Source organism: Coregonus clupeaformis, chromosome 13 (assembly GCF_020615455.1).
Source record: "Coregonus clupeaformis isolate EN_2021a chromosome 13, ASM2061545v1, whole genome shotgun sequence".
In the NCBI taxonomy this organism is placed as follows: domain Eukaryota; kingdom Metazoa; phylum Chordata; class Actinopteri; order Salmoniformes; family Salmonidae; genus Coregonus; species Coregonus clupeaformis.
In genome coordinates, this window is record NC_059204.1 from 35,952,122 (window position 1) to 35,962,456 (window position 10,335).

At 41.6% G+C, this 10,335-nt stretch overlaps 1 non-coding gene across 1 annotated transcript; it reads left to right on the forward strand.

Moving 5' to 3' along the window:
* Positions 1-7,391: 7,391 nt before the first annotated feature.
* Positions 7,392-7,446, forward strand: LOC121580382. The gene has a single exon (XR_006003041.1). It is a non-coding gene; the product is annotated as a U7 small nuclear RNA (small nuclear RNA).
* The last annotated feature ends 2,889 nt before the right edge of the window (positions 7,447-10,335 follow it).

Below are 10,335 nucleotides of genomic sequence, written 5' to 3' on the forward strand. Positions count from 1 at the left end.
GTGGTAGTGTTTTTGCAGACTTTACTGTAGTATTCACTGTAGTGTTTTTCAGACATGACTGTAGTGCTTTTGCGGACATGACTGTAGTATACTATACTATTCACTGTAGTGTTTTTACGGACATGACTGTACAGTGAATACTATAGTATACTAGTGTTTTTGCGGGCATGAATGTAGTATTTACTGTAGTGTTTTTGCAGACATGACTGTAGTATACTGCAGTATTCACTGTAGTGTTTTTGCGGACATGACTGTAGTATACTATAGTATTTACTATAGTGTTTTTGCAGACATGACTGTAGTATACTATATTATTGCCTATTGACTTCTATAGTCTTTTTGCAGATTTTGCTGTAGTATTTACTGTAGTGTTTTTGCTGACATGACTGTAGTGTACTGTAGTATTTACTATAGTGTTTTTGTGGAAATTACTGTAAATCAAATCACATGTTATTGGTCGCGTACACATATTTTACAGATGTTATCGCAGGTGCAGCGAAATGCTTGTGTTTCTAGCTCCAACAGTGCAGTAATACAGTACCTTTAAGCTGTGGACCATTCTTAAAACACACGGGAAACTGTTGAGTGTGAAAAACCCAGCAGCGATGCAGTTCTTGACACACTAAAACCGGTGTGCCTGGCACCTACTACCCCTGTTCTAAGGCACTTAAATATTTTGTCTTGCCCATTCACCCTCTGAATGGCACACATACACAATCCATGTCCCAATCGTCTCAAGGCTTAAAAATGCTTCTTTAACCTGTCTCCTCCCCTTCATCTACACTGATTGAAGTGGATTTAGCAGGTGACATCAATAAGGGATCATAGCTTTCACCTGTATTTACCTGGTCAGTCTATGTCATGGAAAGAGCAGCTGTCTCTAAGTTTTTGTACACTCATTGTATGTACACTACCGTTCAAAAGTTTGGGGTCACTTAAAAATGTCCTTGTTTTCGAAATAAAATGTTGCTATAATTCCTATTCAAACTCATTTCATGTATTTTTTCATGGAAAAAAAGTGACCCCAAACTTTTGAACGGTAGTGTATATAATGGTGTGTATAGACAATTTTGTAGTATACTGTAGAATACCATCCTTCACACTGTAGTATCCCTTGATTGATTGATTTTATTTTACTATTTAAAAACACAATACAACCACAAATGTGGATAAAATGCATTTAGAAATGTGTAGAGAATAACCCCCAAAAAGTAAAAAAATGTATTTCCATTGTGGTCCTAGTTCGAACATCAAACATGTTACACATTTACAGCTAACCCACATGAAAAAACACTATAATATACTATGGTCTAAATACTGTAGTATTACTATATTTACAGCGCATTCGGAAAGTATTCAGACCCCTTGACTTTTTCCACATTTTGTTACTTTACAGCCTTATTCTAAAATGGATTAAATTGTTTTTCCCCCTCAATCTACACACAATACCCCATAATGACAAAACAAAAACGGTTTTATACATTTTTGCAAATGTATTAACAATAAAAAACTGAAATATCACATTTGCATAAGTATTCAGACCCTTTACTTTGGCAGCGATTACAGCCTCGAGTCTTCTTGGGTATGACGCTACAAGCTTGGCAGACCTGTTTTTGGGGAGTTTCTCCCATTCTTCTCTGCAGATCCTCTCAAGCTCTGTCAGGTTGGATGGGGAGCGTCGCTGCACAGCTATTTCCAGGTCTCTCCAGACATGTTTGATCGGGTTCAAGTCCGGGCTCTGGCTGGTCCACTCAAGGACATTCAGAGACTTGTCCCGAAGCCACTCCTGCGTTGTCTTGGCTGTGTGCTTAGTGTCGTTGTCCTGTTGGAAGGTGAATCTTCACCCCAGTCTGAGGTGCTGGAGCAGGTTTTCATCAAGGATCTCTCTGTACTTTGCTCCGTTCATCTTTCCCTCGATCCTGACTAGCCTCCCAGTCCCTGCAGCTGAAAAACATCCCCACAGCATGATGCTGCCACCATCATGCTTCACCGTAGGGATGGTGCCAAGTTTCCTCCAGACGTGATGCTTGGCATTCAGGCCAAAGAGTTCAATCTTGGTTTCATCAGACCATACAATCTCGTTTCTCATGGTCTGAGAGACCTTCAGGTGCCTTTTACTGAGGAGTGGCTTCCGTCTGGCCACTCTACCATAAAGGCCTGATTGGTGGAGTGCTGCAGAGATGGTTGTCCTTCTGAGAGTTCTCCCATCTCCACAGAGGAACTCTGGAGCTCTGTCAGAGTGACCATCAGGTTCTTGGTCACCTACCTGACCAAGGCCCTTCTCCCCCGATTGCTCAGTTTGGCTTGGCGGCAAGCTCTAGGAAGAGTCTTGGGGGTTCTCAACTTCTTCCATTTAAGAATGATGGAGGCCACTGTGTTCTTGGGGATACCTTCAATGCTGCAGAAATGTTTTGGTACCCTACCCCAGATCTGTGCCTCAACACAATCTTGTCTTGGAGCTCTACCGACAATTCCTTCGACCTCATGGATTGGTTTTTGCTCTGACATGCACTGTCAACTGTGGAACCTTATATAAACAGGTGTATGCCTTTCCAAATCATGTCCAATCAATTGATTTTACCTCAGGTGGACTCCAATCAAGTTGTAGAAATGCCTCAAGGATGATCAATGGAAACAGGATACACCTGAGCTCAATTTTGAGTCTCATAGCAAAGGGTCTGAATATTTATGTAAATAAGGTATTTCTGTTTTGTATTTGTAATACATTTGCAAAAATGTGTAGATTGATGAGGGAAAAAAATAATTTAATCAATTTTAGAATAAGGCTGTAACGTAACAAAATGTGGAAAAAGGGAAGGAGTCTGAATACTTTCCGAATGCACTGTATATACTACAGGATTTACGGTAGTGTTTTTGCAGACCTTACTGTAGTATTCACTGTAGTGTTTAGCTCCAACAGTGCAGTAACACTTAACACAACAATACACGCACATCCAATAAATTTAAAGAACAGAACTAAGAAATATCAGAATGAGAAATGTAAGAGAATATAAATATATATGTACAGTGAGGGAAAAAAGTATTTGATCCCCTGCTGATTTTGTACGTTTGCCCACTGACAAAGAAATTATCAGTCTATAATTTTAATGGTAGGTTTATTTGAACAGTGAGAGACGCATGTCAAAAATGTTAGAAATTGAGGGAAATAAGTATTTGACCCCCTCTCAATCAGAAAGATTTCTGGCTCCCAGGTGTCTTTTATACAGGTAACGAGCTGAGATTAGGTGTGCTCCTAATCTCAGCTTGTTACCTGTATAAAAGACACCTGTCCACAGAAGCAATCAATCAATCAGATTCCAAACTCCAAGGATGTCAGGGACAAGATTGTAGACCTACACAAGGCTGGAATGGGCTACAAGACCATTGCCAGGCAGCTAGGTGGGAAGGTGACAACAGTTGGTGTGATTATTCGCAAATGGAAGAAACACAAAATAACTGTCAATCTCCCTCGGCCTGGGGCTCCATGCAAGATCTCACCTCGTGGAGTTGCAATGATCATGAGAACGGTGAGGAATCAGCCCAGAACTACACGGGAGGATCTTGTCAATGATCTCAAGGCAGCTGGGACCATAGTCACCAAGAAAACAATTGGTAACACACTACGCCGTGAAGGACTGAAATCCTGCAGCGCCTGCAAGGTCCCCCTGCTCAAGAAACCACATATACAGGGCCGTCTGAAGTTTGCCAATGAACATCTGAATGATTCAGAGGAGAACTGCGTGAAAGTGTTGTGGTCAAATGAGACCAAAATGGAGCTCTTTGGCATCTACTCAACTCGCCGTGTTTGGAGGAGGAGGAATGCTGCCTATGACCCCAAGAACACCATCCCCACCGTCAAACATGGAGGTGGAAACATTATGCTTTGGGGGTGTTTTTCTGCTAAGGGGACAGGACAACTTCACTGCATCAAAGGGACGAAGGACGGGGCCATGTACCGTCAAATCTTGGGTGAGAACCCCTTTCCCTCAGCCAGGGCATTGAAAATGGGTCGTGGATGGGTATTCCAGCATGACAATGACCCAAAACACACGGCCAAGGCAACAAAGGAGTGGCTCAAGAAGAAGCACATTAAGGTCCTGGAGTGGCCTAGCCAGTCTCCAGACCTTAATCCCATTGAAAATCTGTGGAGGGAGCTGAAGGTTCGAGTTGCCAAACGTCAGCCTCGAAACCTTAATGACTTGGAGAAGATCTGCAAAGAGGAGTGGGACAAAATCCCTTCTGAGATGTGTGCAAACCTGGTGGCCAACTACAAGAAACGTCTGACCTCTGTGATTGCCAACAAGGGTTTTGCCACCAAGTACTAAATCATGTTTTGCAGAGGGGTCAAATACTTATTTCCCTCATTCAAATGCAAATCAATTTATAACATTTTTGACATGCGTTTTTCTGGATTTTTTTGTTGTTATTCTGTCTCTCACTGTTCAAATAAACCTACCATTAAAATTAAAGACTGATCATGTCTTTGTCAGTGGGCAAACGTACAAAATCAGCAGGGGATCAAATACTTTTTTCCCTCACTGTACATGATGGTGTGTATAGACATTATGGACAGTATATGAATAGAAAAGGTGTGTCCAGCAGTAGTTATATAGGATGAGCTTTGACTAGAATACAGTATATACATATGAAGTGGGTAAAACAGTATGTAAACATTATCAAAATGAACAGTGTTCAATGACTACAGTATGTACAAAGGACAGCAGTCTCAGGTGCAGGGTAGAATACCTGTGGTGTCTATTTAACAGTCTGATGGCCTGGAGATAGAAGCTGTTTTTCAGTCTCTCGGTCCCAGCTTTGATGCACCTGTACTTTCTCCGCCTTCTAGTTGGTAGCAGGGTGAACAGGCCATGGCTCGGGTGGCTGAGGTCCTTGATGATCTTCTTGGCCTTCCTGGTGCTGTATATGTCCTGGAGGGCAGGCAGTGTGCCCCCGGTGATGCGTTGGGCTGACCGGACCACACTGTGGAGAGCCCTCAGGTTGCGGATGGTGCAATTGCTGTACCAGGCGGTGATACACCCCGACAAGATGCACTCAATGGTGCTTCTGTAGAAGTTCTTAGGGGCCTTCTTCACCACACTGTCTGTGTGGCTGGACCATTTCAGGTTGTCTGTGATGTGCATGCCGAGGAACTTGAAACTTTCACCCTCTCCACTGCAGCCCCGTTGATGTGGATGGGGTCGGGCTCTCTGCTGTATCCTGAAGCTCCTTTGTTTTTTTTACATTAAGAGAGAGGTTATTTTTACCTGGCACCACTCCGCCACAGACCTCACTTCCTCCCAGTAGGCTGTCTCGTCGTTGTTGGTAATCAGGCCTACTACTGTTGTGTCATCTGCAAACTTGATGATTGAGTTGGAGACGTGCGTGGCCACGCAGTCATGGGTGAACAGGGAGTACAGGAGGGGGCTGAGCATGCACCCTTGTGGGGCCCCCGTGTTGAGGATCAGCGTAATAATAATACAAATAAAAAAACACGAGGAATAAATACACAATAAGCAATGATAGCTTGGCTATATACAGCACATGGGGTACCAGTATCAAGTATCATGTGTAAGGGTACGAGGAAATTGAGGGATGTGCATTATGCTACACTCATGTCCGCAAAAATACTACAGTAAAGTTAGCAAAAACACTACAGTGAATACTATCGTTAGTATATCAATATAGTTATACTACAGTATGTAGGTCATAGTATTTTTTCATGGGGGTTTACTTGATAATTAAGTCAATTACATTTTAGTCATTTAGCAGACGCTCTTATCCAGAGCGATTTACAGTTATATTTTTGTATTTTTTTTTTTTTATACTGGCCCCCCGTGGGAATCGAACCCACAACCCTGGCGTTGCAAATGCCATGCTCTACCAACTGAGCTACATCCCTGCCGGCCATTCCCTCCCCTACCCTGGACCAATTGTGCGCCGCCCCATGGGTCTCCCGGTCGCGGCCGGCTACGACAGAGCCTGGATTCGAACCAGGATCTCTGGTGGCACAGCTAGCACTGCGATGCAGTGCCTTAGACCACTGCGCCACTCGGGAGAATTAGTCTGTCCTTCAAGGTGAACCTCTCGTGACAGAGTTGTAGGTCCAAGGATGACAAAATGATCAAACCTGGCTTTCATTTAAACACTGATATTGTCCAAAATGTTGTAAAACATTTCTTTCCTCTCGTCTCTGATCGGATGTCTGCTCCGGGTTGCTGTGTCTGTCAGGCCGAGTGTGGTGCATTTCTCCTCAAACCGATCATAGAAACTGTCAAACTTTTCTCTCTGGGTGTCCATAACTTTCATCATGTTGCTGATACGTGCACAGCAGATCCCATGTCCATTATTTTATTCTGCAGAACACGCATCAGTTTATCTGAAAACACAGGAGGTTGGTGGCACCTTAATTGGGGAGGACGGGTTCATAGTAATGGCTGGAACGGAATTAATGGATTGGTATCGAAATCATCAAACACACATACTACAGTACTACAGTATAATACAGTAAATATTACAGTATAGTCCGCAAAAACACTACAGTGAATACTACAGTAAAGTCAGCAAAAGCACTGCAGTGAATACTATAGTATTTATGCCATAGTATACTATAGTATTTTTTAATGTGGGAATGACCCACTGCACACATTTAGCTCTAACATGGAGATCATTCAGGGCAGAACACTGCTGCTGTACTTTGAATTAGATCATGGGTTACTTGTCTTTTCTCTACGTTTCACACTTCCTACAGAGGATGGCAGTTAGACGTGACAGCTCAGGTCACACTGGTTTCTAAACGTAATGTCATTTGGTCAAGTAATGAGCTTATCACAGGAAGTTGGTGGCACCTTAATTGGGGAGGACGGGCTCATGGTAATGGCTGGAGCGGAAAAATTGATTGGTATTAAATACATCAAACACATGGTGGTTGATGCCATTCCATTTACTCCGCTCCAGCAGCCTCCACTGGAGCGTACCCACATACAAAAAATACTACAGTTTACTACAGAATACTACAGTACTTAATATAGAATACTGTAGTAAACTGTACTATACTGTAGAATAATATACTCAATGTGTAGTACTTAGTATATCATTGTGTAGTATACTGTAGAATACTATAGTAAATAATTCAGTATTATCCACAAAAAAAGCAGTTTAGTAAATACTACAGTCTGCAAAAACACGTTTTTTATTTTACTATAGTAAATACTACAGTATTACATTTGCATATACCCTGCCATTCCCCTCCCCCATATGCCAATTTGTGCCACCCGTAAGTGAGAAACCGACATGCCAAGTATAGACCATATATTGTGTTCCCTTCAAGTTATAGAAATCAGTAGAAGTGCTGAACTCACCATTCAGAACCCAGTTCTACCTACAGGTTTTGACAAATTTTCTCTTTTAGTATTTCTCCAGTAGGTTTCCTCGAGAAGAAACACCCTCTGTCCACTTCTATTTACATTTGACATTTAGCAGACACTCTTATCCAGAGGGACTTACGGTTAGTGAGTGCATACATTTTTCATACTGGCCCCCCGTGGGAAACGAACCCACAACCCTGGCGTTGCAAGCGCCATGCTCTACCAACTGAGCTACAGGGGACTTCTATGTCAAAGCTAATAAAACAAAAACACTTTAGTAAATACTACAGTAAGTACTACAGTATACTACAGTCCAAAAACACTACAGTAATTACTACAGTATATACAACTAATTTTTTTACTACAATATTTATACTATAGTAAACTGTAAATACTAATTCAGTAAAGTCCGCAAAAACACTACAGTGAATACTATAGTATTTCCTACCATAGTATACACTATAGTATTTCTTCATGTGGGTAGGGCAGAATTTTTCTCCCACAGTTTCCAAATAGATTACTTCAGAGCAGCGTTCCTGATTCTGATGACTTTGATTTGCAGTACAGAAGCTGTTTTCTCAACCAGAATCTGGGGTAATTTATTTCTTTTGGCAATGCAAATGTAAATAACAGTTTTAGAAGGACATGGGAGTTCAAACCCTTCCCCAACACTTATTGTTTTGTTTGGAGTTACTGCATCCCTCACGGTCAGCCATCAAAACAAGATCCTATATATCTGCATATTTAGATATTTATATTCTAACAATTTCAATACTCATGTGGCATTATTTTCGTCACTGTTCTCGATGCCAGACTGACAACTCACAAAAGCATTATTTTGGCTACAAGACTGCTATATGAGAACACACGGAATGAAAAGGTTGGAGGACGTCGAGTCAATCCAGAAACTAGCTACATTATTAATGAATCAACGAGCCCAACTTCTTTGTTTCCTGAGAGGAGACCTTCCAACAGCCAGACAAAGCCCCTGTTTATGAATGAGCAGTGAGAACTGCCCTATTTTCCCTGGAATGCTGGGGATGGATTTATTGACTTGCTCCCTCAACTGTGAATCACTTCATTATACTCAACCTTTGGGACTCTGAGGGGGTTCACTTATAAAAGTCTATGAAGAGAGCAGTTCTAATAAATATAACTAACAGCATTGACATCTTTATTCTAGCTTTTTGTACTGTATGTGGTGTGTTCCTCTTTTTTTACAGTATATTTCAGCTGTTTTCATTAAGAAATAGCTATGTATATTATAGACACTCAGAGTAGCTGTTGTTATGAAGTGCAGAATAAGTACAACACTGCATGGCCTTTCCATTAGAAATGCAACTTCCTTTAACACCCCATAAAATACACATTCCCCTCCCCTTCTAGCCCTGCGTGTAAAACTAAGACAGACCTCAGAAATTATGGTAGGCCCTGAGACCATTTATACAATGATTAAGTAAAGCTCTCTGTCTGCTTAATTAGAAAATACCTGTTGTTAATAAATCTGTGTGTGGAGAGAATAGAAACATTATGCATCAAATATTTTACAGCCTTTCGTCAAAAGATTCCTTATATATTTTTTTACAAGTAATTTAAGAAGCACGTTTTCCCCTGAGTATACCATTGAAAAACAAACAATTATTGTTGTTTGATTCTGCGGGTTTGAGCCAAACACACTCTACTTTTGAGCCATAGCCATACATGTACTGTAGTACGTATTAAGTGTACTGTAGTACGTATTAAGTGTACTGTAGTACGTATTAAGTGTACTGTAGTAAGTGATATATTCATTTTCACAGTGTGATGTCATGTCGCCATTGACATTTTGCCTTCAATACAACTTCAAATTATATGTTAGAGCAAGTCATTGGAGGGGGAACCATGTTAGAAACGTACATCACTTGAAAAGTAGCTAGTTAGTCAAGTTATGGCATTTTTATTGCAAGGAGAGTGAGTGAGTGAGTGAGTGAGTGAGTGAGTGAGTGAGTGAGTGAGTGAGTGAGTGAGTGAGTGAGTGCATGTAGTGATCTTTCTATTTAACCACAATCTTATCAGAACTCGGAGTGGGAGAGCTATGACGGACTACATTTCAGCTGCCAGCATTTCTAGAACAATAGATGATTTGAATGGGAAATGATAACACACTGTGCTGTTTGCTGTTGTAGCCTAAATATGTGCCAACAGGGATTTCCAGAGGCGAGTGATTCAGCATCTAATGCCTTCAGCTGGCAAAATGTTTTGCCTACTGTATTGTAAATAACAATGTCATCACATGCATGTGTCACTATCTCTTACACGCACGTCAACTACACACAGCACATACACAGAGCCACACACAGTTTTGGTATGAAATACCAAGCTTGTTTGAATTCATAATTCTCAAGAGGCATTGCTGTGTTGAAATGAAATGTATGATACATTTGGAATCTCTATCTTTCATATTCCTTCACATTAATCCACCAAGTGTGATGTTAGTGTACAATAGCAAAGGGGGAGCTCAGCCTGTATCCACAACTCCAGGTCTCATCAAAGCCCCTGCGATAACTCTCCTGCCCTCCACTACGACATAAATCTCTGCTTATCTCAGCCCCTAAACAGGTGGCTTTCTCTAAATATCTGCTTTATATTAAGTCACAGCCTTTAAAAGGAGAACAAAGACTTGTTGAGGGTATAAATAATGCCCCGGGTGAAGCCTTGAGCAGATTTACACTGCTAGACTGGGGGAAGGGATTACCTCTGCCACTCATCAGCTAGGCTCTAGCCCAGCACTGACCGGCTCGCTCTGTCCAGTTAGACGGATGTCCTAGGGCCACGTAGGGCCAGGCCTGGATCTGGAATGTCTGAGTTCACAGGGTCATCACAGAACATTCACCCCACATAATAAGGGTCCAGTGATTAACTTCCAATACTCCCCTTTCCCGACAGACGCAGATCTTAACGTAAATAAAGTTTTGAGCACAGATTATGTCTG